Source organism: Chaetodon trifascialis, chromosome 11 (assembly GCF_039877785.1).
Source record: "Chaetodon trifascialis isolate fChaTrf1 chromosome 11, fChaTrf1.hap1, whole genome shotgun sequence".
Classification (NCBI taxonomy): Eukaryota; Metazoa; Chordata; class Actinopteri; order Chaetodontiformes; family Chaetodontidae; genus Chaetodon; species Chaetodon trifascialis.
The window spans coordinates 26,156,029-26,183,334 of NC_092066.1; the positions used below are offsets into that span (position 1 = coordinate 26,156,029).

Consider the following 27,306-nt stretch of genomic DNA (forward strand, 5'->3'; position numbering starts at 1 on the left):
TTATTATTATTATTATTATTATTATTTGTGGCGCACAGATGACCAATAGCAGCAGAGTTGTCATCCAATCACATGATCACTCTCTCATGTGATTGGAGTTGCTATCCAATCACATGATGGTTTCCTTTTAAAATGCCTGTGGAATCATCCAATGGTTGTTTGTGAAGTCAGCAGGCCAGCCTGACTAGATCAACGTCGGTAGCATTCATGTGCTAATTAGAGCTATTTGCACCTTCGCGAAGGCGCGATTAACCACGCCCCCCGCCGACAGATGGTTCGTTTCCGACGATTTCGTTTTTCTTCAGCTGGAACTGGGGCCTTAGTCAGGGTGGAGGGAATTATGAACAGTTCCAAATACCAGTCAGTGTTGGCACAAAACCTTCGGCCTTCTGTTAGAAAGCTGAAGATGAAGAGGAACTTCATCTTTCAGCACGACAATGACCCAAAGCACACATCTAAATCAACAAAAGAATGGCTTCACCGGAACAAGATTGAGGCTTTGGAATGGCTCAGCCAGAGTCCAGACCTGAATCCCATCGAACATCTGTGGGGTGATCTGAAGAGGGCTGTGCACAGGAGATGCCCTCGCAATCTGTCAGATTTGGAGCAGTTTTGCAAAGAAGAGTGGGCAAATATTGCCACATCAAGATGTGCCACGCTGGTAGGCTCCTACCCAAAAAGACTGAGTGCTGTAATAAAAGCCAAAGGTGCTGCAACAAAGTATTAGTTTAAGGGTGTGTATATTTATGCAACCAGGTTATTTTAAGTTTTTTTATTTTATATTTTTCCCCTTTAAAGGTTTCAGTTTGTTTTTCACTTGCAATTTACAGGTTATAGGTCAGATTAAAGGTGGAAAAAGTTGTGAAATTATATGTCTTTCTGTCATTTTTTTTACGTCACGAAAACCTGGCATTTGAACAGGGGTGTGTAGACTTTTTATATCCACTGTATATATCAGGTCTGCAGTGGTACAAAGTGCTTCCGGTAAATAGCTGTGGCCGAAAACACTGAACCAAACAGTGAAAAAGGTCTCACCTTGTCCTGCTTACTCAGCCTTTATATGTTACCAGAGTAACTTAGAGTGGTCAAAATGGAAGTAATATAGCCCTAAACTTCAGTTTGGCTCACTTTGCTGGAGTCTATCACCACCCAGTGCAGGGTTCATTCTGATCTATAGATGTGATCAACTGCAGTTCCTTCTTCAAAATGTTTACAAAGACATGCACACACACACACACACACACACACACACACACACACACACACCTCAGTGACTGTATTCCAGGAGAGTTTATTCAACTCTCTCTCTCTCTCTCTCTCTCTCTCACATACACACACACACACACACACATACACACACTCTCAGACAGATACAGTATCATCTATCAAACTGATTCCATCTGGCTGGGTTATCCCCACGATTCAGTTGCTCCACTTTTTATCGTAAGTGTCTGACCACAGTAGGATTATCTCATTGTTTACTCATTGTAAACACACACACACACACACACACACACACACACACACACACACACACACACACATACACACACACACTACAGAACTGCATAATACAAGAAAACAGAAATAGAGTATAGATATGGTCATGTCCTGTATGTGCCACATTTCATGTGCTAGATACATGTACATTTTTGTATCATAACAAACCAGGCTGCAGATTGTGTTTTCCATGCTTGATACAAATCTAGCTGAGATAAAACATACTTCAGGTAAAACAACAGCCCTGTGTTTCTGGATTAGACACACAGGATTTCTAATCCAGAAATCCTGGAACTCTGGAACTCTGGATTTCTTTTGCCTGAAACAGTTATTTGGTGTATCACATGCTTGATATCATTGTCGTTGACTCACTGACCCTGCTATCTCACTCACACACATCATTCAATGCACATGCCACATACAACCAAATCTCCAACTCCATTTGCAGAAATGCAGCCCCAAATTTGCAAGGAACCTCCACCATGCTTCACTATTGCCCACAGACACTCGTTATTGTACTGGTCTCCAGCCCTTCAGCGAGCAAACTGTCTTCTGCTACAGCCATCCATCCATCCATCCATCCATCCATCCATCCATCCATCCATCCATCCATCCATCCATCCATCCATTTTCTATACCGCCTATCCCTTTCGGGGTTGCGGGGGAGCTGGAGCCTATCCCAGTTGTCAACGGGCGAGAGGCGGGGTACACCCTGAACCGGTCACCAGTCAATCGTATACACAGACAACCATTCACACTCACACTCACACCTAGGGGCAATTTTAGAGTCACCAATTAATCTAATGAACATGTTTTTGGTCTGTGGGAGGAAGCCGGAGTGCCCGGAGAGAACCCACGCATGCACGGGAAGAACATGCAAACTTCACACAGAAAGGCCCTGCCCGGGGATCAAACCGGCAACCTTCTTGCTGTGAGGCGCGCGCACTACCTGCTACGCCACCATGCAGCCCCTGCTACAGCCAAATATCTCAAATTTTGACTCATCAATCCAGAGCACCTGCTGCCATTTTTCTGTACCCCAGTTCATATATTTTTGTGCATAGTTGAATCACTTGGCCTTGTTTCCATGTTGGAGGTATGGCTTTTTGGCTGCAACTCTTCCATGAAGACCACTTCTGGCCAGATTTCTCTGGACAGTGGATGGGTGTACCTGGGTCCTACTGGTTTCTGCCAGTTCTGAGCTGATAGCACTTGAGAAATTGATGATCATTAGCATCTGTTTGGTATAATTGGTTGATCATACACCTGACTATAATCCTACAAAACCCTTGACTTTGTGTACCTAGTATAAGATGATGCTATTCATGCTGGTTTGAAAGCAAAGGGTAGTAACACCAAATATTGATTTGATTTAGATTTTTCTTTGTTCACTCACTTTGCATTTTGTCAATTGATAAAACTAAACAATTATTATTTGAAAGCATTCTTAGTTTACAGCATTTTTTCACTAATTTCTTGGCTCTGGTTAGGCTGCATGAACAACAAAACAGAGGTCTTTTCATCATTGCATGATCTTTTTGTGTGCAAATCAACTCAGTGTGACCATGTCATACAGGACATGACAATGCACCTCACTTAACCTGAAACTGACAAGTTAGACACTTTGATTCATTATCCCTTTTCTGCCATGGGTACTGCCTTACTGGCAACATGAGAGCCTCATTGATGCCCAAGGGTAAACTTAACAGGTACTCAGGAACACCTTTGCATATCAGACAGGAGGATATCACAAAAACCAAGCAGGAGACTGCGGACTGTGCACAACAACGGTCCACTGTCAACCTGCTATGGAGGAGAATGGAATCTCTTTTTTGAAAATAGGGAAAGTGTGACAATATCAGATGGTCTACATAGAGGCAGGAAACTATTGCCAGCTATTCAAATGCAACTGGGTAAGAGTGAGAACAGTGACCTGTGGCATATCCACAGAGTGCTTTCAATGTTTTCTGGTCAACATGCTTGACATCAGCAGCATTTATGAAGCTGGAGGACATTCAGTCTGAAGGGGTGTGTGACTGCTTAGAGTTTGGGATACGCATGTCTAATTTTGTCTTCACTTCAGCAATAAATGCTTTGGCTGCACCCACACAGTCCTGAGAAGAGCTCTAATCCGACAGAATACGTAGTGGTGGAGGAGTAGTGGAACAAGTCACCCTAGAACCTATGCTAAACATAGAATATGCATCCCTGGGTCCCTGAATCCCTTCAAACATCTTAGTAAACCTATTTATGTTTAATGTTCAACTTTCTAAAAACAAAAATTCGAAATATCCAGAAGTAACTGGTTTGAGTGGCAACCTAATTAATGTTCACAACCTGTAGCTACAACCTCAAAATGAGATCAGATTGAACTAAATTCATCCTGAAAGACATGTTGTGCCGAAGACACTCAGTATTACAGCACATAGTAAAATCAATACATATAGCAAGACAATATTTATATCAAATGTCAATTAAATGTCAGAAATGCTGCCACAGAATGAAGGATAGTTTGCCAAAGTTAATATAACCTGCAATTTTTCATTTATCTGTCAAAAGCAATGATCAGCACCAGCTCCAAATGACCTACATGTTTTAAGCATCAAGTCATTCACATGAGGTGTGCCTTCAAATAATTTTTTACCTTTAAAAAATTAACACTGTAATTTTCACTGCCATGTGCAAGAAAAATACTGAAGAGCCCAGTACGCATGTCTCTAACATGCGGAGTGCCCTCAAAACACCTGGTGCTAAAGCTTCTTTGCAAATGATGCATGCACCTTTCGAATGACTGTGTGCTTTTGAAAGTGTTCATAGGGATTCAAACTAACCCTAACCCTTCTATTCAAATATTTATGTAAAATAAATTAATCACACATTAGCAGTAAAATTAGGTGTGCAACATGAGACGATTGTTTTCATCACAATTTTCGCTAATATGGGCAAGTCAGCATGAAGATATTGAAAGTAACATTAGTTTTGTGTCATTCAAACAGTAATTTACTAATGATCCCTGAATGAAATCACTGAGGTTAAGCGCAAGGGCTCAGAGGTGAGCTAACTGTCCTCTCACAGCAAACACTGGGTGAAACTGAGTAAAAGATGGTGCTGGATCTGAAATTAATGTCAAATATCAAACCTAAAAATAACTTCACCATGGTGAATGTCCGCTTTCTGTAATGATTAGTCAAGAACCGGCACCCAAAAGGAGGCTACTGAGGTTCAATATCTAGTCCTATTTACTTCCATAACTAATGCTTGGTTAGCTTTAGTTACGGAATAACTAACGAACGAGTAATTGCAAGTCACCCATTACCTTGACCTTGCAGAAATCATGAATACAATACGATACATAGTTTTGGCATTTTCAAAGTCAAAAATGGAAGGCCCACCTTTGAGTTCGATAGGCAGGGAAAACCATGTACACATAACACAACCAATTACACAAATACACTGAAACACTGAAAATACACAAAACAATCCTAGAAGTGTTTCCAGAGGACACTGAAAAGTGATGAACAGATTTTGGCCATGCTTGTTGTTGCCACAGTTTGTGATTAATCTTTTTTTTTTTAAGTCAGGTCAGTGCATAATCTGTTCTTTTTCAAAGGACTCCCTGATTACAATACACATACATTTAAACATTAACATCAAAAGACAACATCAATTGAAAGAAAACATGCATTCACACTGCTTTGTGTGAGACAAAAGGGATTCAAATTGATTAAAAGGGATTTCTGCAGACTGTTCCACTTGTGTGGAGCATAGTATTTAAAAGCAATTTTCCCAATCTCAGTATTAACATGGTATGAAATTGCTCTACAGTTAAAAGACATGTAGATACCCTGGAAGTTTGCCAGGAAGTGCTTTGTAAATAAATAGAACACAGTGCTGTTCTCAAGCCATCCCCAGTTTTAAACAAAGAAATGCACAGAAATTATGTCACCAAAAGCTGGACTTTTGATTTGCTTCCTGTTGTTCTGGGTGACACATTCTATTACAAAAAATGCCAGGTTTGCTTTGAACACTTTCTCCACCAAAAATTTTTTGGTTTCCATTCTTTTTGCAAAAGTTGCATGAATGCCGAAGACACAGCAACATCTGAACTGCACCGGCCTAAGACTGAAAAATGCTGGGGGCCACGAACACATATATGGCTGTGCAAGTGTTCTTCCTGGTGGGTTGAATCAGAATCACCATACTGGTGACAGTGACACACGCGGACACGACAATCACAGAGGTGAGGGAGACAATGGTGTCACTGGAATTTTTCACCCATGTCGCGGATGTGCCAGGGTAGACAAGAAAAGCCGTGGACTTCAGTAAAGAAGATGTGGAGAAAGACAGCGAGAAAAAAAATGTAAATATGAAGTCAGTATTTGGATTGAAAAATGGCAGAAATGCAGTTTTCTCAGGCTTTTCTTTTTTTATATAAAAATGCTTGCTTGTTATTTTATATATATATATATATGTGTAAAACTCCTGAAAATATGTGAAAATTATGAAAATATGTGACTGTCAGAAAATTATATACAGATTATTATTATTATTATTATTACAACTATTATTATCATTGTAGAGTTGAGGTTACCACATGGAAGTGAGAAAAAAACAAAATGTAAAGATGTTTTCTGCTTGAAAATTTTGTCAGTTTTTTGTCTAAGATGTCTTTCAGATGAAAATGATCAATGTTCAAGAGTTAATGAAAAAAGAATGAATGAAGCTGGAGTAAAATGTTTTTGTGTGTCTGTATGAAATGAAAATGTCCAGTCCTTCTTTTGATTTATTCACGGTTTACACATTAATAAAAAGACATCATATTTGTGAATATGATCAAAAACACTGGTGACTGGCCGCTTACACAGGGCTGTGTATTTACTGTGTATGTGGGCAGACAAAGTCAAAAAACAAGCAAATAGATCATAAAAAATTTATATTACGACAATTGTCAACAAATAAGACCTCTATGTACATTCACAAGTGAATTTTCTGCTCCACACTTTTGGGGACACTACACAGACTTACATTCATTTCCTGGAGACTAACTTGCCTAAACATAACCCTTTATTTAATTGATTTACATTATTGGGACCTGCATTTTGTAACTACAACTAAGGTAAGTCTCCACAATGTGACTGTGCAAACAGATTTATGTCCCCGCAACCTGAGTAATACATAGCCCCCCCCCCCCCCCCCCCCCACACACACACACACACACACACACCAGTTAGATTGGCAGCAGATCGCCTACTGCTGCTGAGACAGAGAGGAAAGCTGGAAAGATGTGAAAGTTTGAAAATACCCAACATCACAGCAATTACATGAATTGTGTGGATGAAGCTTTGTAGCTTTAACTCTCCTTATGCAAGACAGCAGGGGAAAATGGGATGAATGGCCCAGTGCAGCAGAGATCAAGGCAGCAGAAAAGCTCAGGGAGGCTCTGGGCAGAGAGGGCAGAAGAGTCCATCTTCAGTATGGCAGGTATATAAAATGCAAGACCACACAGCTAGAGCTTATGTTTAATTTATCACAGTACACCGAAATATTCCCACTTAAACTAAGACATGGGTGGCACAGGGGAGGTGAGGGAGGTGGCTACAGAGGAACAGAGAGGCAACACCTCACTGTTTGATGGTATGGGCTTTAAGAGCAATTCAAGAACAGTGGTAAATAGATTTTTACCATGTGGCTAGCTGGAAGGAGATACTGAACCCCAAATTGGCCCAGATACTGTGCCATCAGTGTGTGAGTGTGTGTTGGATAGATAACACTCATAATGAGCAGGTACAAATGAGCCATACAAATGTGTGTGTGTGTGTGTGTGTGAATGTGGGTGAATGCATGTAAAACCACTTTGAGTGGTCACTAGCTTTATGATGATGTTTTAATATTGTTTTTTTATTATTTTTTTTATTTTTTATTTTTAATAGAATTCTGTCATTGTATTTCATTTTCTTTCTTTTGGAATTCATTGTGCTCTCTGCTTGCTATGTAAACAACATTTATCATTATCAGCGAAAATATGGATCATTGTGCTGTTCCTTCCTAATAAAAGTTAAAATAAAAAATAAATTAATATTATATTATTGCTAGTTCATAACCTGAATCCCTTTTTTCTTATGAATTACAACTGCTGCCTGAACATCAAATCATGAAAAGTCTCAATACCTATTACAGTAGACTACAAGTTTGCCTCCAGATCTAGACTGAAGTTTACATACCTAAATGTACAAGTTTTTTGTAAGATTACTGACTGCCACTGACTATTATCATTTCATCACACCACACTTTAGCCCCTTTACTAGCAATAGTAAGTGGAGTTTTTAACGAGGCTAATCACACCCACTGTGAGCAACCACTACAAAAGTTAAACATTTCATGCCACCTTATGGGTCATTTTACCTCCCATTCATTCATCCTGGCTTCCCATTCATTATTATCCACCTCTTTCAACAATGTCCAACACACATTTGAGACCATAGCCAGAGTTAAATCTAGGGCTGGGTGATACAGCGATAATGATATGTCTCACGATAGACACGTAATCAATATCAATAAAAAATGCGTTCGATAAAACATTCAATAATTTTTTTTGAGAAGCAAGGTTGGTTGCATGAACAAAGGCACTCGCTCTCAGGTAATCGAGCAATGTAGGGAGTAATCGCTGATCATCTTTTTGGTTGCGCCATCTCGTCTTGTGTTTGATTATTTGAGAGGAGTGTGATGAGAAATAGAAGGTGAAAAATCTGTTACACATGCTTTTTTTGCAACACACTTGCAATAAAAATAAACAGTTAGGCCCAAAAATATTTGGACAGTGACACAAGTTTTGTTATTTTAGCTGTTAACGAAAACATATTCAGGATACAATTAATCAATCAATCAATAATCAATATGGTCTAAGGGAGAGAGTCTGCACTCAATAAGTGCAGACTCTCAGCTGTAATTTGAGAGTATTCACATCCAAATTGGAGCAAGGGTTTAGGAATTACAGCTCTTTAATATGTAGCCGCCTCTTTTTCAAGGGACCAAAAGTAATTGGACAATTGACTCAGAAGGCTGCAAAAAAAAAATAACAAGGCTGCATGGGCTCTTCCCTCATTAACCTGTCATCAATTAATTTTTGTATGTTACAGATGTCAAGTCTACCTCAGTTTCTGCTATGTTTACAAAACACTGAACATATTTGAAAACATTTTATTCAGCAGAAAGTAAATCAGTTTGTGAACTTCCTGCACTAAACCTGCAGAAAAAAGTTCTCAGGTTTCTCTGTTTACATTTTTACACTTTTTTTACATTTATTATTTGAGTGTTTTCCATGGTTGTGTTGACATTTCCTTTCTTTTCTGCCTTGATAGCTGAGGGGATTATAATCAGAGGAAGGTTAAATTTAAAATAAAAATGTTTAAATTTAATGCATTTTTCTCTTGGTCCTTATTTTAAATAGGTCATAAAAATATCAATAATTATCGATATCGACTGATATAAAACACTTATATCGTGATACAGTTTTTAGCCATATCGCCCAGCCCTAGTTGAATCACAAACTTTAATGTTAAACCCTTGAAAAACAAGCTAGCAAGCAGACCAACTTTAGCAAATGAACCAAACATGCTAACCAATTTAACATTATTCAACTGTGTGAATCAAGTTATGAAGAAAGCAACGGTTATCTATAAACCTATAACCTACCAGTTAGCAGCCAGCAGTGACTAAAATTTACACTTGAAGGTTAGCATGACTTATTCAGAATTCCGGCCCCTTAAATTGTGATGTCATCCAACCCACATGTGATACCATGTCACATGACCCAGAGGGTTTGCCACATTTTCACGACATAACCAAGAGCAACTTAGCCCTTTCAGATAGCAGTGTTATCCATTTGGGGGAGCTGTAGTATATCACATAGTAGCTAAAGGAAAATAGGAAAATGCTTAAATTATTTTCCAGGGCAACACAAGATTTTCCAGGATATTGTACTTCTCCCATTTTCGATATGTTTTCCATGACTGGAAGATTGGTCAACTGTTCTCCAGGTTTTCCAGGACACATGGGAACCCTGTTTCCACTGTGAGCTCTGGTTGTGGAGCTCTTGTAGATAAGTCTCACCCTGTGGCCATATATACCCTCAGTCTGGTATTCCTTCGCCACGGCGTCCAAGCCGTTCCTCTCCGGTTCAGACCTCCAAGCACCCCAAGTACCCCTAATTGAAAATTTGGTGGTTATAACCATTAGAACCTACTTTTTTTGTATGTTGCTTCCCACTCTAACTAAACCTCCAGAACACAGTAAAGCGTTGCTTTGCTAAATGTGACTTCATTACTGGGGACCAAGATTTCTTTTTGTCAATAGAAATATGGTTAAGACCACATGACCACAGCCAGTTAAATGAACTTTGAGGTTAAAAATTAACTCATTCCAGGCCAGTGTTACATCAACACTGCGTCTGTCATCCTTCTGACACCAGTAAATTAGCTTCATATAGTTGCATTATAAAGAAACAAAGTGCAATGCACTCTGGTACAATGCCACCACCCAGCTGAGTGAGGTAGAGGGAAGGTTTCAAAGAGCTAGTTCAGTACCTCAAGCCTGAGTACATTATGCCAATATGCCATTAAAAGCAACTGTTGCTAAATGTATTGAAATACACTTTGAGGAGAAGAAGGATGAGCTACAAGTCAAGGTAGCCAAGGCAGACAAAATAGCTCTGACCACTAACTGGATACCTGTCACAAACGAAAGCTACATCACAACTACATGTCACTTTTTAATAGTAATTGCCATTTTTCTATTGGGAAAATCTGTTGAAGTTAGATGTGAAAATATTCTGGCTCCACAAGTTGTTTTACCCCATTTCTTCTCAGATGTCTGCTCTCTCTTGCTTCTCTCCCGATTCTATGAAAGGTTTACTGACCACAGTTGGTAGTTATTGTTGAAAGAGTAGAAAGATGAACCAAGAAATTGTGTTTTGGAGTTTTATTGTGTTTCTGTTGAGTTTGAATGAAATGTATTTTGCAACAACAAAATTCCTGCTTTTGCTTGGAAAAGGAATTGTGATCTGTCCCCAACACCTCTGACCCAGGAATATTATCACTACAACTTGCCAAATCTATGATTATGGGATTTGGCAGATAACAATAAAATGGACCAAATTTTGTCCTACCCAAAAGCACACAATCTCACAAGTCAACATTAACACACAGAGCAACTCAAGTTTGAAATGTCTGAATTATCCTATACTAACTGTAACCCACTGTCTTAGTCGAGGGCACTGACAGATTTAACTTAATATAAATATTTCTGATGGTGGTAGAAACCAGAGCCCCTTGATTAGAACCTCCCAAGCACAGGGAGAACTTGCAAATTCCATACAGAAAGGCCCTACCAAAGCCAGGAAATGAACCCAGGACCTTTTAGCTGTGAGACAACAGTGTTAACCACTGAGCCACCACATTACCCACCAATCATCCAGTTAACTATGTCCCGCTCTGCTGGATGAACAACCTGTCTCACACAGTGTAGGCCACCTGGGATGCTCCAATGTAAACCACAACACTGTGGTCCATTCAGAGTGTTTTACCACATAACTAAATGTCACCTATTCCAATCAGTCTGACTCAATAACCACAATTTTATCTTCACCTTGTGCAGTCCTTTCAGTTTGTGGTTGTTGCAGAATTTTTGAATGTTTATTCACAGAAAGGAAATGTTTAAAGTGTATTTCATGAGCATTTCCCTTGTTTCTTGTTGTTATTGTTCAGCTGTTTTTCACTGGTTCGCATAATGCATAATTTTGTAACTTTCCCTTGATGCATAGTAACCCTGCATAAGGTATTGTCCATTAATTGAATTTATATCTATCCACCCCCAGACTTTTAATCGGTGAAAAAACAGATGAAATAGGATGAAGGAAACTCCAAGCCTGAAAGAAAAAAATCCAATCTCTATATAATTCTACGAGTGCAATGAACATCACACATGGAGTGGAACTAACAGTGGAGGAGTAACAGGCCGTTCAGAAAGAACTTGTCACATCATATTCTAAGTGTCAAGCCACTCATTGTGTTCACACAAGATGTGTTGTCTAGGCAGCACATCAAAACCAAAAGCTGTGAAAGTACCAACAGGAATTCACTCTGACACCATAGATGACTCATCAACTATCTACTGTATCAAAATAGTTTGAAGAAGGTCAGAAACGAACTGTTCTCTCAAACTGCACTTGAGAAAACAATGAAATCAATGAAAGAGTTTATACATAGCACAGTTTTTTCCACAAAACTTTCTCCTTCAATTGCTTTTAAAAGCATAGTGTGAGTAGTGGTAGTGGAATGTCTCCCTATCTGACACATCTATCTTCTTTCATGATAAGACAGGCAGCCCCTAGAGCTGGGCAATATGACCTAAAATTTTTATCATAGTATGTTTTTTTTTGTTTGTTTGTTCATTTGTGATGGTATCATTTCACGGCATTACTAAAATGAAAGGAATACTCCACTTAAAACATCATTCTACCTCTTTTTACTCTATTGACAATGCAAGGGAACAGACTTTAAGATGAAATGATGAAAAAAAAACGTATATGTTTATTGGCTCCCAACAGAGATGAAAATAAGTTATAGACCTACATGTGTTTTGGAAGGAGTTGCCTCCTCTATAATGTAGGTTAATTAGTAAATGTAATGTGATTCATTCTCAAAGTTGGACGAGGGGTAGGTATCTCACCAGCATTTATTTGGTAAAAAATCCAAAGTATATCATATAAGAACAATAGTCAGTGTACCACGTGGCATTTCTAGCAAGTACATTTGCATGTATTTACATTATATACATGCAGGAACAGACACACATACTGATGGGGCACACAGTGGAGGGGGCTTTTCTGTAACAACAAAACTAGCTGAGCTTGCGTTCCAGTATGAAATGTGTCTTGATAAGACGACAGAGAAAGCAACTCATAAATAACAGTTACCCACATCTATAACTAGCTAAATTACCCATGGAATGTGCTAACAGCAAATTCAACAGGCCAAAAATAAGTCAGTCAACATAAAAATGGCAGGTTCTAGGTTTGAAATGTGTCTGGATCCATCCTTAATCTTCAGTTTTGCAGCAAGTCCTGCTTTGTGTTGGCCCTCAAAGCAGTCCAAAGTAAAGTAATCAGTGCACATATATAACCTCAGAGTTCTCCAGCTGTTGTTGTTGTGGGGCTATTTCGATCAAACTAATCCAAGGTAAGTTATAGTTACTGGATGTAACTGGATGTAGATCTGGATCTATGAGTACATGTGTAGCCCTCTACCTGCATGTTATCACTGCCACAGTAAAGGATTTCAATATGCTAAAACATTTATCATGGTAATGAAGGTATTGCAGAATATTAATCATATGAATAATACATCAATGACAAAAGGCTTTGTGAAATTATTTATGAAATTATTAAAGATGGGCTGCACGGTGGCGCAGGTAGTGTGCGTGCCTCACAGCAACAAGGTTGCCGGTTCGATTCCCGGGTTGGGCCTTTCTGTGTGAAGTTTGCATGTTCTTCCCGTGCATGCGTGGGTTCTCTCTGGGTACTCCGGCTTCCTCCCACAGACCAAAAACATGCTCATTAGGTTAATTGGTGACTGTAAAATTGCACCTAGGTGTAAGTGTGTGTGTGAATGGTTGTTTGTTTTTGCCCTGTGATCGACAAGCGACAGTGGGATAGGCTCCAGCACCCCAAAAGGGATACGCGGCATAGATGGATGGATGGAAATTATTAAAGATCAGCTCATTATTATGAACTGTTGTTTTTGGAATTTATTTTCTTAGAATTGAATTTTACTGGATATAATTTTGTTTCAGTATGGACATTTTATTTCAAAAAGTATTTTTTAATTATGATACATCTTATTTCTTAATGCCACTTTAAATTACTTAAATAGAACATTTTTTTTATATTATACACTAGAATCTAACTTGCATTAAATTCACCAAGTCTCATCAAATATATTTAACTGTCAATTTGGAAATCTGATCAATAATTAAATTAACATTAACAACCAAAATCACCACATAAATAGCGAGTGAAGGTTGAAGGGTTTGGGACTCTGAGTAGTAGAAGTTGGTTGCATTCACTGTTGTGCAACATTAAATAAACACTTACTTTTAATTTATACAGCATTTATATTAAAACACATTTATTTAAAGGTAAAGAGATGACAAGATTTACTGGAATTACAGCCTCACGGTTGTATGGCTCTGCAAAGCAGTCAGTCCAGACTCATATATGTACTCAAGACTTTAAAGGTGTAGGGGAAACTACCTTAATTTGATGTTGCATACGTTGATAAGAGGACGGGGCACCACCTTCCTCAGCTCAGAAGGACTGCAGAAATTAACTGCTATAACGCTGATAAAATACGAATGAACTAACGGTAAACCAGTCTGATAATCTGAAGTGTAAACTCTGGATACAGGGATCGTATATATTCAGCTCAAAAGGACACCGTTTAACCAGGACTTAAATCAAAATCTCATTTATTAAGCAGAATTATGGATAATGAATGATATATCATGAATAGTACAACAGAAGATATGAGGTGATATGACAGAACACAAAAGAGACTTATGGCAACGCAATGGCAAACAAGTTTGGTGATAGTGAGAAGTAGTTGTAAGGGGATAATAGGGACGCGAACGTAAAGTTAAGGGATTAAACGGGCAGTTGAGAGAATTTGGATAAATTAGCAGTATCTTAACCTCACGGACCAACTCTTATTCAAACCCGCTGAGCATGCCTACTGGATTGATGGCGTCCCGGTGAGTTCTGCTCCGAACTAACTCGAAGATGCCCAGGTGCTCGTCCGTGGCTCGATCTGCTCGGTGGTCCGGTGGAAGGCCCAGGCACACCAAGGTGAAGAGCTGATGTTGGATGGTGATGTCTCTCGAACTGGGTTCTACGGTGTCGGTTACAGATAAGGGACGGCTCCGGATGGTTGTTAACCCAGACCAAGGATCAACAGCTGGCTGCAGGGTTTTGGTTCAGTTGAGTCCGTGAAGGATTATTTTAGACTGATAGTAACAAAATTGATAGTCTCTTCGATGGATGGTCGAAAAGGGTCTACAAAATTATTATTATTTGACTAAAATTTACAGATACTAAAACAAAAACGGGTGACTTAGAAAAATGAAAGTTTACGGCAAAACTATAGAAACACATCTTCTGAAAAGTAAATCACGCTACTCGGTATGGCTTTTGAGTAGCTCGAAGACGGGAAAAACTTAAAGAGCAAAACGACTGTACAAGACTAAGACAACTAAGAAGTAACAAACAAAACTAAAACAAAACTAAACATAACTTAAGACAAGACTGAGTAACGCGCACTGAATTCATGCTGCGGCTGCAGACATTTAAATCTCGCTGCAGGGCGTGTCTAATAGGCAGGCCGTCACACACGTGAGACGGTTTGTGACGCGCAATGTAATCTCGCCTCATGGAGCTGGAATTAATTAATGATTCATACGAGGGGCTCATCTGCTTCTCACTATGGTCAATCACATATATGTTCAATGGCCGATTTTCAATGACATTTCAACATTGTTCACAACATGCATTAGGCAATTCCTATGATTGGGTGACAACATTAAAGATAATCATGGTAACAGTTTCATCCTAATATGTATGATGACTCAAGGTATAACTAACACAAAATAAAGAAATAAAGAGAGGCAGACTATATTTGCCCAAGATGATTATCACTATTACGGTTACTTGTTAAGAAATGCATCATGTCAAACATATTGTTATGAACCCCAAATGGCAGTATGGTTCTATGGTAAAAATTCAGACAAACTTTATAAAACAGTTAAAATCACAACTTTGTCATACTTCAGGTTAGAGATACTGGGAAAACACCAATATTATGCGTACAATGAGTCCTGTAAGGTGAAAACATTAAAAGTTAAGTTCAACATAGAAGTTTGGTTATCCTGGAGTATTGAGAAAAAAGCACACAAGCATACACCACCAGTTGCTTCAGGAATGTCCAATTTACAACCCATCAGCATTATCTGGTTTTTGGAGGTTCCTCTGGAGCCTGGCACTATTCATTCAGACAGTTTTATTGTCCTGATCTCTCATGGGGCTATCAGGAGAGAATTAGCGTTGCCATGAGAAACATGGTGAGGAGAAGGCAACCTTTGATGTTGAGGTGTCTCTGGCTTCCCCAAAAAGAAAACATGGAGGAGGTTCCTCTTGGCCAGACATCTTGTCTCAGAAATTAACACTTTCCTTGTAAGCAAACCAGGTGGTCTATAACTCAACCAGTTAGACTGGTTTACAACTCCATTTCTCTGGAGTATTGCAGAGAGGGTAAGAGAAGGTCAGTTAGAGGCCAGTTCTGCTACAAAGGAATTCAATTAACTGTATTAAGTGTATTTTTTAGCAAAATGGAAGACTGTTTTTACAGAGTACAGAGGACTGATAGAGAGTTTCTTCACACTGTGCAACAACAATCACCTGAAGCTCAATATCAGCAAAACCAATGAGCTTGTGGTGAACTACAATGCTTCAAGTATGGATGTTGCTGAAAGGAAGCTACAAATTCCAAAAAGTGGATTTTTCACACACATCTTCAACACAGCAGCACAGAAGATCTACACAATGAGCACAGTTTGAAGGTGGACATCCAAGATTAGTGTCACTAATTCAGTGTCTGACCAAATGTCAAATATGGTCCCAATCTCCCCTTGAGTTTCTGAGTTATGGCGTTGAATAATGGACAGAAAAGTGTTTTTGCAGAACACTATGCTGTCACAGTGAAGGTGACCTTTGACCTTTTGGATATAAAATGCCATCCCTTCATGATTTTATCCTTAATTCTTGTCATAATTAGTGTATTCTTGAGTTATGGCCAAATGTATGTTTTGTGTGGTCACAAAACACCAAAATCTAATCAGTTCATCCTTTAGTCCACATGACCATTTTTGCCAAACATGATGATATTCCCCCAAGACGTTCCTGCACGAGAATGGGACGGACATGAATCCAATCAGTTCATCCTCGAGTCTGATGCTGTGTTTGAAATTGCATACTAAGGCACTGCCCGCTACATACACAATCAGTATGGACCACATACTGCCTTCTAAATGAATTATTAAGTATGCCATTACCAGCAGAGTGTTCACACTGAAGTACACTGTGTTCTCTGCATCACATTTCCAGTCTGAGCTACCACTGAATGATTTTTTTTTTTTTTTTAGCACAAATGTAAATCAATTTTACCTCTTTCACTCAATGTAATGTTTTTCAGTATTATTTTAAAGCATATTAAGAAAAGGGGTAAAAAAAAATGGTGGTTGATTGAAGAATAATTCTGAATGTAGGTAAAACAACTATTAAATTCAAAGATGGCCTTGGTAATGTTAGCTACTGTGGTGGAGGAGGCAGCTGAGCTGAGCAGGCAACTGCAAGTGAGAGGAGCCAGGAGGAGGTGCTGTCTTAGCATTTGCCTCTGCTTATGTACATTATTTTGTAGTAGTGCTGTGCGATATTACGATATATGTCGTAGTGCGACAGAAAAATGTCTACCGTACCATATAATCCTCTATTGTTTATATCGTAATTTTAACGTGCGGGCTGTGATTAGCTCGGCTAATGTAACTGTAGCAACGCTACTGCTTTGCGGTAGCAGTTTACGTCACCTGCAAGAACTCCGTTACGGCACTGCTAACGTTTTCAGCCATGCGTGCGAGAGCCAGTGGGAGCATGGACGTAAACAACGTAGCAGAGATGGAGAGCACAGTGGACATTGAACCAACAGAACCCAAAGAGGAATTGATGCCGAAAAGAGGGAATAGAAACTCCATTGTTTGGCACTGATTTGGATTTAAAAAGGCAGACACTGACCAAAAAACGGTAATCTGCAAAACATGCCGCCAACAAGTCGTCACTAGCAACTCGAACACGTCTAGTCTTTTCTATCACTTAAAGGCATGAAGAACAGTACAGAGACAGCGTTAGAATCCGACAAAATACTAAAGTTAAACCACGAAGTAATGAAACTGATTGCACTACCAGATATCTTTGAATGGTATTTGTCCACTTGATATTTGTGTTTTATTTATTTTATTTTTAATTGTTTTTAATTGTCTAGTAACAAAACAGAGAGTGGTAACAAAAAGAAGGACTCTGGCACTAAAAAGACTTTATTGTTTTTTAATTGTCTTGTCCCTTTTTATATAAAATATGTGTTTTATAAATAAAAGGAGAAAAGATCAGAGGAATTGGCATTCATTTCATGTGTGTGTATATATCATTTTAAGTAAAATACTATATCGGGATATATATCGTTATTGGGATATAAAATTACCTATATCAGGATATAAATTTTTGTCCATAACGCAGAGCACTATTTTCTAGTTTATAAAGTATGTTGCTACTGATGAGCTCCTTGCAAACTCAGAGTGAGTGTTCAGTGGTCCACCCATCTATTTACACAAATGCTACTTTTAAGTTTGTATTCATGCCATACATTGTTGGAAAGCTAAGATTCATGAGATTCATCCATTTCAAAATACAATCACAACAGCAGGTATCATCAACATCAACATATAACAAATAACTGATTAGAAAATTGAGGCAACTTGCACATCAAGTCTCATCATAATCCACCAATCAACAGCACTCTTACAAAAACAAAATGCTCACTGCACTCAGACTTTTCAATCGACACCTCACTTCGACCAGTTAGGATTTTCCATGTCATAGCCAATAGCCAACGAGAGAGCCTTGATTGTACAGCAGTGCCTTGTTCTCTTCTTTCGTGTTAAGATTGAGTCAATTGAAGCAGATTGTGCAGATGACTGGCACTTTGTACAGCCAATAAAATTTCCAAAACAAGGGTAAGCTGTTTCAGTGGGTATTCAGGTATTCAAGGTATTCAGTGCAAATATGGATATTACACATGGTTTGAAATGATAAATATAGTAAAGGGGTTGAATATATATAAATGTAAGTGTAGATGCCAAAAACAGGATTATGATGGCCTAAATATAGATTGCTTGAGTATAAATCTACATATTTATCAAGATAAATATAGTAAATGGGCTTTTTTTCACCCCCTTTTTTTAGAGAACGCCTTGGAAAAACATATGTAAAATATTAATTTTTCTAATTCTTGTTCTCAGTTTTTATTGAAATTGAAGTAGTGTTAGGCTTCCTGTTGTGGTACCATTGTGTTTTTTGGGTAATAAGGAACACATGTAGTCATCTGCAGGCATCTATTTGCAAATAAACATACATGTGGACCTTCTTCAGTGTCTTCAAACTTTTGTTACTCAAAGCCAGTGGCACTTTACAATGATTCTGACCCCTGGAGAAAAACATCCCCAGTGTTACATTTCAAAAGAGACCAAAACCATGCATGTACTCCAAATGCATGCATGTACTCCAAATTGTAGTTTACTCTGGGTATGCACTGGATGGGCATTTTAGGCTTATTTGACAGGAATTTTGGCAGGTTGTCACTTTGGGACACATCTTAAAAGGGCTTTTTGAGGGTAAAGATTTAGTTTAAGGGTTAGATTAGCATTAGATTTAGCTAAGCATTTAGTTGTTTAATTATATCAGAGTGTCCTCACAAGGATAATATGTGTGTGTGAGAGAGAGTGAGAGAGCAAAAGAGAGGGATGAGTGTATGGGGAAAAGAAAGCTCATGGTGGTGCTCTAACAAAAATATAACAGTACTTACATTGTACTTAGACCCGGATCATATCCCCCATTAACCTGCAATTCCTTTTGCTCTGTTTCTCTCACACGTACAAGCTTCCATGTGGAACTAAAACCTAATATAGTTGGAGGCATGTTATGGAGGCATATGATCAAGGAGGTCAACTTGCAGTAACAGAATAATGAAGAAGATGAAGATGAGAACTAGGGCTGGGTATTGCTTAAAAATGTTTGATCCTGGTACTAGTATCTTGAATTCAATGCTGGTTTTTAAATGATACTTTTTCAATACCAATTGCATAAAATAAAATTACATTATTCATTATGGTACTCTTTACAAAGAAGAATGCTGTTCCAATACTCGACACAAATAAATAAGGAAACTGATGGAATATCAGTACAGCATTGGACTTTATGCAACTATAAATAACTGTCATCTGTAAGCAACACCATGTTTGCCAGCAGAAATGCTCTCCCCTCTGTCTCCACTTCAGGTTACCCATCCCTGGAGTGGCAAGGAGAGGATGTGCTGCAGCTTCCATCCTGTTGGACAATGTGGTGAAGCTGCACTGGCTCGCTAAATAATAGCACAAAGTTATCCATGGAGATAAGCAGCTCGCAGTAAAAAAAAAAAAAAAAGAAGAAGAAAGAAAGAAAAACAGTGATGCACATCTCCTTTTCCTACATGCCTCTACAACATATAATTTTAGACAGCCAATCACCAGCATTATTAGATCCTGGTACAAGCATGCTGCATGTTTAGTGTCTCATAAAATCTGATGAGATTTACTCCTTTTGGTATTGACATTTGGTACCAAATGACAGAGCTCCTCGTTAGTATTGAAGCAATTCAGTTTTCATGCAGGGCTGAGGCGCTGGCGAGGCGCATGGCAAGTTTCAAGGAAGACTGAGATCATGCAGGAAAGTGTCCAACGCCCAAACTTCTCCCAGGAGGGACCAGGACTGACGTTCTGGTCCGGGAGGTCCAGGCTCGCAGTGGCCATATCTACGGCCTCACGAAATTTATTTCAATACTGTCTATCTGTTTAGTGTGGAAAATTATTGATCATCAGATGTTTTTTGAACTGATCCATCCATCCATTCATTTTCTATACTGACTATCTCTTTTCGGGGTTGCGGGGGGGCTGCAGCCTATCCCAGCTGTCAACGGGCGAGAGGTGGGGTACACCCTGGACCAGTCGCCAGTCGATCGCAGGGCAACACACAAGACAAACAACCATTCACACTCACACTCACACCTAGGGGCAATTTTAAAGTCACCAATTAACCTAATGAGCATGTTTTTGGTCTGTGGGAGGAAGCCGGAGTGCCCAGAGAGAACCCACGCATGCACTGGAAAAACATGCAAGCTTCACACAGAAAGGCCCCGCCCGACCCGGGGATCGAACAGGCGACCACCTTGCTGTGAAGCACGCGCACTACCTGCTGCACCACCATGCCGCCCCCTTTTTTGAACTGATGTAACCACAAATACTCGCTTAATGACAATGCTGCGCTCTGCTGCTCTCCCAGTTGACATGGCACATGCAGTTCAGCCTCTCTCCGTCTTAAGTCCCTTAATGTGTCCTCCGTGAGTTCATAGTGACATCCACGTCGTACAGCCATGTTGTGTAAAACGCAACATGCCACAAAGAATGCACAGACACTCTAAGGGCTGTATGTTAATGAACCACCTGTCCGGTCCAGACATCTAAAACGCATTTTGAGAACACCAAATGTGCCTTCGATGACTGACCGAGCACTGCTGAAAACACCATTAAAACCACGCTGCCGTCTTATTGACGGTGTGATATATGGCGTCATCAACCACGTTTTCATTGGATAGCCGTTTTCACCACCCATGTAGAGGGGTGTCCCCCTGAAAGACTGTAGGGATGCTAGAATTCGCCAGGATGAACGAGTCATGTGCCGACCCGGGGAAAGTGACATACACGTTTGTCACCAGGCGATTTGAGTCACAGATCACCAGACATCCCTGGTTCACCTGTGTACATTCGGTCAGGTTGAGTGACCATTATGCGTGCCGAACGCGCTTTCGATGTGGTCAGATGAGATACTGATCAAAATATATAAATTTAGGTCTGACTGTATGTGCTGAGTCAGATAGTTGTATTGAATTGTGGCTATTGCTAATTATTGATCACAGTGAAATGCCAGACACTGTGGAAACCTGACTGTGAGGTGTTGGTGACATGAGCACATGACTGCGCCAGTTTACGAAAATCCACTTGCCCAGCAATGCACCGCTGGCACACAGAGCTGACCAGGTCTGGAGTGGCAAGCTTTCAGCGCACTTTTACACTGCCGGCGTGGACCGAAAATCCAAATCCACCGGCTGATTATGCCGACACCTCCCCCAACTGCGCCGCAACATCCATCCTGGCGTACCTCTGTGCGCCTCGGTTTACCAAAATACCAAGTGCATTGCGCGCCTGCCCGCGCTGCACGAAAATGCCTCTGTGCGGGGTGTGCACCCTACGCCCCACCAACGGCGGGGACGAAAATAGAGCCCCATGGAGTTAAGATCACTTGAATGAATGAATGTGAATGAATGTATGAATTGTGGAAGTCAATGTATAAGTAAAGACACTGTTTAACTTTGGATGAAGCTACACAGAATATTTTGCACAGGGCTTCCAGTTTTCTGCCCCAAATATGCCGCCACCGGACAAATACCCAACCTAGCAGTGCTAGTCTGAAATGCACTTTGAGGAACGTGATCCCTCACAGGCTTCCCATCCACAAACACTGCTGAGTTAGCACAAGCATCTGGCCCAGCTTGCTGCAAGGAATTGAAATCATCAGTGCTGTGGGGGGAAGATCTTTTCCATGAATTCCATAGGGCTGCAACTGATGATTATTTCCATTACTGATTCATCTGTTATATATTTTTTTATTTGACCAATGAATTATTTTTTCTATAAGAAAAAATCAAAAGTAGCATATTTCCAAAATCTCAAGGTGACATCTTCCACTGTTGAGGTTTTGAAATGAACAATTCAACATGAAGCTTTAACGTCTGACGCAGGAGATCTGGGTTTGCATTCCATCTCTGACTGGCACTTGCTGTTGGTGTCCTTTCACTATGACAACAATCTTTGCCTTACCATAAATGTTATCCTAGTAAGTTAACTTTAACCATATCTTAAAATGGCCAGTTCACCCAAGACACATCTTTTTCAATTACTCCTTGGATGACTTTGGTTTTATGTAATGAGGTTTTGAGATTACTGCTTGCACCACAATACAATCAATCTAAACAGTATTTTGGCTGTGTGACTGCAGAAATGAGGGCTTCAACCAACTAATTAATCTGTTGATCATTTTTTGGATTGTTTGTAAATCTCAGCATCTATAAAAATGATCTCAGTGTCTATGGCGAAAAGTAGTGAAGAATGGCCATTAATTTCCCAGAGCCTGCACATTTTACACTGATATAAAAGAGGAAAGCAGCAATCCTCATATTTGAGAGGCCAGAACCATAGACTGGTTTATCTGCTTGATTACAGAGTGATTGCAAAATTCTAAAATTTGATGTGATTAAATTTCTGTCAAATGAGTCATTGTCATTGTCAAAAGACACTTAAAAACTCAAGAGCAACTTGCTTTCAGGAGGAAATGTCTTACTAATCCACAGACCTCACTGTGGCAGTTTTCTTTGGAACTACTTATACAGGTGTGTTCTTTTTTTTTTGCGTCTTTATAGGTGGTATGTCCTTGTTTCCTGTCTGGAGTGGCCCTGTGCAGTCATTTTACTACAAATGAATTTCACTTTATTAAGCACCACACAGTAATTCACAATGGCAAGCAATAAAGCACTCGTATCATGCTGAATGCATAGACAGAGAAGACATAGGGCATTACACGGGACACTCTGTTCCACTCTGTGAGAAAAAAACTAAATGGATTATATATTAGTTGTTCAGCTTGCCATGAGCGTGAAAATATTACTAAAAAGTTCTTATTCCCGAGCTGACACTCTACCCACACTGTTATCATTACCAGTTGGTGTTCTTGAATTAGAAACACGCTGGGATCTGCTTGTCCTCTCATCCTCAACCCCAGGCGACAACTGACGCGAGTCCTCTGAGCTCACAACTTCTCAGTGAGGCGGAAGATCCAGAGTGCTCAACCCCTCTGCCAATGACTGCATCACACAGCACTTCTGCCATCACAGGAGCCTTTTCTGCTTCATCTGGGGCTAGGCTAAGCATCAGGTACTATAGCAACCGTATAAGCTTCAGTCTTTCCTCCATAGCAACCCTCCATCCAGCTGTGCTGGAGTCTGCATAATGCACATCCCAGCAGACAGCACCTTCATGTGCTGGGGGACCGTTGTGGTGTCTGTATGACATGGAGCGAATGTCACATCATATTTCTGCTCATTTACGATGTGAATCTAATGCTACTGACCAAAAACCCTGTATCTGAAGTGATTATTCAAGACCTCCGTCAAGAAACCCTCACAATTACATACACCAGACCACAGCTGAGACCACACTGTTTTCTCCACTAAAACGTTTGCTAGCGGGGCGACAGCGAGCTGTCAGTCAATTCAGAAACTTTCACTTGTATAGATTTGTCGCCATATTTTACGGGACATGACGTGACATTTACAGATGGATTGTTAAATCAGCCAGGCGACAGTCTCCCCACGCGCGAGAATGGCACGTACCAGGGCTGCTGCTGAAGCTTCCATTAATGCAGCTGAAAGCGGAATGAATGAGCCGCACGCGGCCGTTAATGACGGCTGTAACCAGATGAACCGCACCGATTCAAAGGAACGCTTGGTCACCGGCGGTCCTTGTTACCGGTGTCAGTCATTATTGGTCCAGAAGCAGCGGTGGCACCGATAAGCTGTTGAATCCTCAGTCCGTCACGCTCCCCCACCTGAATCTATCAGAATACGGCTGAAAGCAGCTTACCTGTAGCAGCTCCTCACACCATCACTGCACGGAGGCACCGGCTGCTACATCCACAAGCACGTCCGTTTCTGGAGGCAAGCCGATCACGATTGAATCACTGCTGGAATGTGTGTGCATGAGTGATTGTGAACGTGGGGGCATCAAGTGGCGCAAGCCTGCGGTCCGTCATCTGCGGCAAGTTAACCACAGTGAGTCAGAACGACACCGGAAAGAAAATCTAAAAAATAAAAGCACACAAACGTTTCTCGTGACATAAAGGCAAAAATAATGTATGGAATTGAATTACTGACAAATAGAAGTTCTTATTGTACTTCTTTTTCTGTGTGCTGAAAAAGGGAATTTACTTAGGCCGAATATAAAAGATTAAACTTCTTTCATGCCGTCAGGTCACCTTCCAGGCAGGTAGGTATCAGATCTGTTTCATGTGGGATAACATGTTGATACCAAGTGCAGATTTTGAAGTAAAAATGCACCCAACAGCATGTGTAGCCTTCAACAAGAGAAGTGTGGTTACACAAGGTTATTGTAAATGATCTACAGTATGACCACTGGGCGGCACCGTGATGCAGCAGGTAGCGCACATGCCTCACAGGAAGGTGTGAGAAGAAGGTTGCCGGTTCAATCCCCAGGTCGGGCAGGGCCTTTCCGTGTGAAGTTTGCATGTTCTTCCGGTGCATGTGTGGGTTCCAGTATGAAATGTGTCTGGATAAGACGACAGAGAAAGCAACTCATAAATAACAGTTGCACATCTATAACTAGCTAAATTACCCATGGAATGTGCTAACAGCAAATTCAACAGGCCAAAAATAAGTCAGTCAACATAAAAATGGCAGGTTCTAGGTTTGAAATGTGTCTGGATCCATCCTTAATCTTCAGTTTTGCAGCAAGTCCTGCTTTGTGTTGGCCCTCAAAGCAGTCCAAAGTAAAGTAATCAGTGCACATATATAACCTCAGAGTTCTCCAGCTGTTGTTGTTGTGGGGATATTTCGATCAAACTAATCCAAGGTAAGTTATAGTTACTGGATGTAACTGGATGTAGATCTGGATCTATGAGTACATGTGTAGCCCTCTACCTGCATGTTATCACTGCCACAGTAAAGTAATTTCAATATGCTAAAACATTTATCATGGTAATGAAGGTATTGCAAAATATTAATCATATGAATAATACATCAATGACAAAAGGCTTTGTGAAATTATTTATGAAATTATTAAAGATGGGCTGCACGGTGGCGCAGGTAGTGTGCGTGCCTCACAGCAACAAGGTTGCCGGTTCGATTCCCGGGTCGGGCCGTTCTGTGTGAAGTTTGCATGTTCTTCCCGTGCATGCGTGGGTTCTCTCTGGGCACTCCGGCTTCCTCCCACAGACCAAAAACATGCTCATTAGGTTAATTGGTGACTCTAAATTTTCCTTAGGTATGAGTGTGAGTGTGAATGGTTGTCTGTGTGTATATGTTGCCCTGCAATTGACCGGCGACCAGCTCAGGGTGTACCCTGCCTCTCGCCTGTTGACAGCTGGGATAGGCTCCAGCCCCCGAAAAGGGATAGTCGGTATAGAAAATAGATGGATGGATCTACAGTATGACCAAGTCTGTGCCGCCCAGATTATTGACCATGGTTTAATTTAAATGGGACAGATTAACTCAGGAAGGCCCCATCACTGCCGCAGCTGCATTCAGTTTTTACCTTGAAACCAACCATATCTAATCCAGTAATGTCTGCTGTAGGTTCATTATGTCAGTTAGTTTGTGGTAATCTGATAAAGCAGAAATACCATGTATAATAAGATTCAGTATCTTAGATAAGTATTCAGTTATGTTTGTACATTAACTTCATTTGACTTAGGGCCCATCAACATGACTGTGCCTCAAGATTAGGTAAAAAAGCAGGAACTACCTCAAGGCTCTAATCATTTATGTTAATATTTTATTAAGTGATACATATATGAATGCATTTGCATGACCCTGAGAATCGAGGGCCCCTGAGAGTCTTGGGCCCTAGGATACCAATAGGTAGTTCAGCCAATCCAAAAATATGTAATTCAAATTCATTTCTGACACTCGTTATACATTATGCTTAATTTTCAAAAAGAACTTTATTTTGAAGTAAAGATGGAAGTAGAATATTGTTATTGCAATGGACTTTACTCTGGTCAATTCATAAGAGAGAGAGAGCAAGAGAGAGAGAGAGAGAGAGAGAGAGAGAGAGAGAGAGAGAGAGAGAGAGAGAGAGAGAGAGAGAGAGAGAGAGAGAGAGAGAGAGGACATTTCTTTGACATGTTGCTTGTAAGACCAGAAATGGAATAAGTTTTATTTCTTTCTCTTTATGAGCATGTGCACTGCAGAAGTGGAAAATCCCAATAATAAGTAAGGCATACTGGTTGGGACATCATAAACGTCTTCACTTTGCATCAGGGGGTAGATTTACCTGCCTGTCATCATTTTTGCTCCTGGAGGAGAAAAGTAGATTGTCAAAACATTTGTAAATTTGTAAAGCAATATATAAATACAATTCATTCTGATTTTCTTAAATATGTTGTATTGAAATATTTTATTTATTGTAAATTCTAAATAGCTAACCTTACTTTAAAAAATCTGGTCAACTTATTCCCTTAAAAAAGTAATTGAAAAGAAACTGGATGGCGCACTAACAAATGTTTATTTACTATAGTACACAGTACACAGTTGAAGTAAGCTCCAGAGTAAAAATGCTGTGTGTGTATTTGAAACAACCCATTTATTTAAGCTGTGTTAACTGATGTGACATTTTCTGCAACTTTGAATATCTCAGTTGTGTCTACTTAAACAGCATTCTGATTTGCTTGTTCAAACCATACAAAGTGCCTTCAAAGACCAATAAGTGTTACTTGTGTTAATTAAGTGCTTCAAACACCCATTATAGATGAATTAAAAGCAGATTCCTTTCTCCTCAAATAATCACATTTACAGTCATACATAATCTATCTTTTTCTTCCTTCTTTCTTCAGTTTTAGTCACTGAACTTCTTGTATCAGAACTATTTCAGAACAAAGCTGAGTTTGGGGTGCCTCCTTTAAACAGTGGCGGTTGCAGTAAGAGGAGGAGCTTATGTGTGGCAGTTTTTGGTAACAAAAAAAAAAGGAGAGAGGCAGAAAGGGCTGAAGACAAG

The 27,306-nt window shown here is 39.9% G+C and overlaps 1 protein-coding gene across 4 annotated transcripts in view; it reads right to left on the minus strand.

The window, feature by feature from the left end:
• The window catches only part of dlgap1a (discs, large (Drosophila) homolog-associated protein 1a), a 187,331-nt gene extending 163,005 nt beyond the window's left edge, over positions 1-24,326 (minus strand). For all 4 annotated transcript variants that reach the window (XM_070974236.1, XM_070974234.1, XM_070974235.1 and 1 more), the window contains exon 1: positions 24,160-24,326. The gene's annotated coding sequence lies outside the window, so the exon portion shown is untranslated. The remainder of the gene's footprint in view (positions 1-24,159) is intronic.
• Between the last annotated feature and the right edge of the window lie 2,980 nt (positions 24,327-27,306).